Raw genomic sequence first — 5000 nt, forward strand, 5'->3', positions numbered from 1 at the left:
TATGTATGTATGTATTTTCTTCTCTGAAGCATGGAGAGTAAATATAATAATTCCAAACGAGTCCATGTTTGGAAACAAAAACCAACATTTAACGACGTTTCGCCTACACATTAGACATCCTCTGGTAATTTTATTGAAAATATTTCTTACAAGACTATAAATACGGAAAAGAAGACATAAAAAAGAAGTCAATGGTTACACGAGTCATATCCTATGGGTGACACGAGATGCTCCGAAGAGTTCTAAAGCACCACACATATTTTGTTGAATGTTGATTAATGGCATATGGTCTCTAATAAAACAGCCTCTAAATATTTCAGTTTCTTCCTGTTATTATTCTTAACCAAATTTTAGGTGCTTTTGTGTATTTGGTTCCGTGTAATGCTGGTATTGTTGAATTTTGTTACGTGGGTTTTTATTGCGCCATTTTGAATGTGTTGTGTGAGCCTGTGAGTTAAGTTTTGTGTGGTATGGCCTATATACTCTTCTTTGCAAAGCACACCGTCTTTGTAGAAATCACATGACTATTTATATACAGTACCACAGTGTTTTTCTTAAGTTTATCCGTGGTAGCTGCCATATTGTTTTTCATCACCAGCGATGATGTTCTTGGATTACGGTAATAAATTATAAAGTTTATTTTGTCTTCTTTGTTTCTAGGCTTACAGTTTTTATGGATAATGTCTTTTAAAACTTTTTTAATCTTTTTTAAACGCTGATGACATTGTATTCTGATAATAAATGCTTATACCATTTTTCTTACTCTCTTATTCTTTATCCTTAGTGTTGGCTTTCTCCATATTATTTTTAATTTCTTTATCGATATCCCTCATTGCAAAGCCATTTTTAGTTAAAAATTGCTTTAATCTAATAAGTTCTTGGTGTAGTAGTTGCCAACTAGAATTTTTTTTAAAAGCTCATGTGATATAGGCACTTATTACGTTCATCTTATATTTGAAGGGGCATTCAATAGAACCATTTAGGCACCTTCCAGGGTTAGTGGGTTTTCTATAGACAGTTGTGGTGAAAACGTCTTATGTACCATCTACCCAAACGTCTAAAAAGGGGATTTTATTATTGACGCTCCTTTCCACCGTAAAGCGTAGACAAGAATATTCTTCCATTTAATTTTTTTGGCCACCAAGGTGTTTTTCTACTTCTACATCTACAAAAATGTCATCTATATATCTAAGATACAATTAGGTTTAACGTTTAATGTATCAAGGACGTGGTTCTCGATATGACACATATATGTCTGTGCAAATGAAACTCCTGGAGGACTTCCCATACTAACGCCATCTAACTGGCGATAGATTCTGCCTGATGGGCATCTAATAGGTACTTCTTGGGTACCTGTAACATATTCTCCAATACGTGACGAGGGATTTTTGGAGGGGGCAAACTGACATAGTGGAAAACGTCATGTAAGGTAATCTGAATTGTCTCTTCTACAGGAACATTGGTAAAGGGACTTTACACGTCTAGAGAGGCAAGAATTCCTTGGGGATTAGAATTTTTTAAGAAATTCTACAAATTCATTCGTAGAGCGGAGAGTGTGGAAAGTGGGGACATTGTGACAAGTTGATGGAGGTAGAAAAAGAAGTCACGGATCTAGTTCCGAGTTTTTTTGTTTATTCCTGAGCCCATTTCCAAGGAGGGAATGCGTCCCTATTATGTATACCGCCAGCTTCACCCCAGAATCACATTACTCTGAAGAAGAATAAAACGAAACCGGTCAATAATAAACTAAAAAAAACTCTGAAAAAGACCCGTGACTTCTTTTTCTACCTTCATCATATATATATATATATATATATATATATATATATATATATATATATTGTATATAATAAATATATGTTGATAAATTGTTTAAGACAAATGAGAGAGTGATAGGAGGGGAAGGGTAAACGAAGATGGGATAAGAATAAATATATTGATCTTACGTATCGGTTATAAAAACCATCCTCAGAGAACTTGTTAAAGAACATCTTGGTCACAAACATTTATACCGTAGTGGGGGAACTTGTGAAGCTTCGAGTATCAGGTTTTTTCTAGCGCATTTATTATTAAGAGACTGGCTGCTTTAGATAGGCATATAAATCCTTCTCTGTCGTTATTATTTTCTTTGACATTTATATGTGCAGCTTCAACTGTCTTTCTCATCTTCTTTTTTAATCCTTTGTGTAAAATTTCAACTTTACTCCATTCGGGAAGGTTGTTGCATATTTCGAGGTGGCGGACCAGGGAGTTGGACGTTCTGTGTGCTTTTAAATCATTCCTATGTTCGTTTATCCTCTTCTCGATTCCTCGACCTGACTCACCTATATAAGCCGAGGGGCAGCCACTACATGGAATGCGGTAGATCACACTGAGGTCGTTGTTGTCATTAGTGTGGTTTTTAAACATTTTAAACATTTTACCTATTTTATTACATGATACCTTGGCCATGTTTATGCCACCTTTCAGTAAATACCTATCAATAATTTCGGTTTTATCAGAATTAGGTACAGTAATGAAAACCTAGTCACACCGCATTTCATTACTGTACCTAATTCTGATAAAACCGAAATTATTGATAGATATTTACTGAAAGGTGGCATAAACATCGCCAAGGTATCATGTAATAAAATAGGTAAAATGTTTAAAAACCACACTAATGACAACAACGACCTCAGTGTGATCTACCGCATTCCATGTAGTGGCTGCCCCTCGGCTTATATAGGTGAGTCAGGTCGAGGAATCGAGAAGAGGATAAACGAACATAGGAATGATTTAAAAGCACACAGAACGTCCAACTCCCTGGTCCGCCACCTCGAAATATGCAACAACCTTCCCGAATGGAGTAAAGTTGAAAAATTTTACACAAAGGATTAAAAAAGAAGATGAGAAAGACAGTTGAAGCTGCACATATAAATGTCAAAGAAAATAATAACGACAGAGAAGGATTTATATGCCTATCTAAAGCAGCCAGTCTCTTAATAATAAATGCGCTAGAAAAAACCTGACACTCGAAGCTTTACAAAAGTTCCCCCACTACGGGTATAAATGTTGTGACCAAGATGTTCTGTAACAAGTTCTCTGAGGAAGGTTATAATAACCGAAACGTAAGAACAATAAATGTATTCTTAGCCCATCTTCGTTTACCCTTCCCCACCTATCACTCTCTCATATATATATATATATATATATATATGTTTATATCTATATATATTTATCTATAGATATATATATATATATATATATATATATATAGATAGATAGATAGATAGATAGATATTTAAATATATACACACAAACATATAAAAAATACTTTATTTAAAGGAAACAAATGTGTTTTAGTCAATGTTCTTATGATTTATTTTTTTATATTTGGAATCAGTTTTTTGGCTAAGTTTGAATAGTTCCGTTTAGATGAGAACAAATCTCAATTTCCAAATGATTAAGGGTATTCAAGAAAAATCATTAAATATACAGGTGAAAAAAAGGTAGACCAAAATAAAAAAGTCAGCTATAAACATGTTATTTTTTATTACGACACTGGATTTTGAGGTTCTATGTAGAGTAAGTAATGAAACTGGTATTGCAAAGTTATCGAATAGCTCGACACGTAGGTAGCTAATGTACAGTGTAAGTATTCTATTTACATACGAATGAAATACCTTTTTCTCACAAACATGGCGTATAAACACAAACTTGCTGAAATTCGCAGGACACTTTGATCAAATACAAATGAAATCAAACAGTACTTGGTGAAACTAAGTCACTTAACACACATACACGCGCGCGCACCCCCCCCCCCACACACACAAACACACACACACAAACACAGACACACACACACTCGCACACACAAACACACACACGCACGCGCACACACACACACACACACTGTATACGTCTCATATACACAACGAGTAATATAACCCCAGTCATATAACCCACTTCTTAACTCACTGTCCACCACGGGCATTCAAGCGCTGAGTCAAACATCACGAGGCCCAGTGGCACACACAAATCCCTGACACATCAATCCCTTGGCTTCGCGACAACACCGTCGACCACCAAACACAAGCACACGAACTCACGAACACACACACATAGTAGATACCACCAGAGAATTCACACGGAAACATTACACATTAACAAGGCACTCCCCTGGGAATATAATTGTGTAACACTAACAACAAGAGACCAGTATGGAACCAAAGCAGTTGCACCACCCATGTGAGACAACGGACCTTCTCGAAATTATTATTAATCTCACGACTAAAGACAACTCGAGAAAGTCTTGAGGTTGGCACTTCCGGCCAATGACCAGGAGATGCGCCGGCCTAGAGAGCCAGTTGGGACGATGACGGGTGTTGTGCAAGAAGAGGTGTGATAAACAGTTATCTATGTAACCAGTATTGTATCGTTCTGTTTAACAGTTGACAGTGTATATACCATAAGTGTCAAACCAAGAAGCTTTGAATAAAGGGGTATAAACTTAATACGAGTTTACACAAACCACTACCCCCTACCTAGTATCTGAACACCACCAGTGAACGATACATACAACTGATGGCAAGCGGTGACCGCGCCCACGTCTCCAGAGAAACAAACTAACTACCAGAAAAAAAGACTATCGAGGACTCATCCTGCGCACCCCTCTGCACCAATTGTGTTCCTCACGACTAAAGACAACTCGAGAAAGTCTTGAGGTTGGCACTTCCGGCCAATGACCAGGAGATGCGCCGGCCTAGAGAGCCAGTTGGGACGATGACGGGTGTTGTGCAAGAAGAGGTGTGATAAACAGTTATCTATGTAACCAGTATTGTATCGTTCTGTTTAAGGGACCGTCATGGGCAATTGTTCGAAAAAATCTGGTACATGAACGAATTTTAGGAAAACATTTAAAAAGAATCTCTATGATGTTGGCAACACTCCTACAAAGTTATAGAGCTGTATTTAGTTTCTATTTTTTTTTATACAGAATAAAATAGATAAATTATTGGCAA

This window comes from Oratosquilla oratoria, chromosome 16 (assembly GCF_046742065.1).
Source record: "Oratosquilla oratoria isolate Oo_2021 chromosome 16, ASM4674206v1, whole genome shotgun sequence".
Lineage (NCBI taxonomy): Eukaryota > Metazoa > Arthropoda > Malacostraca > Stomatopoda > Squillidae > Oratosquilla > Oratosquilla oratoria.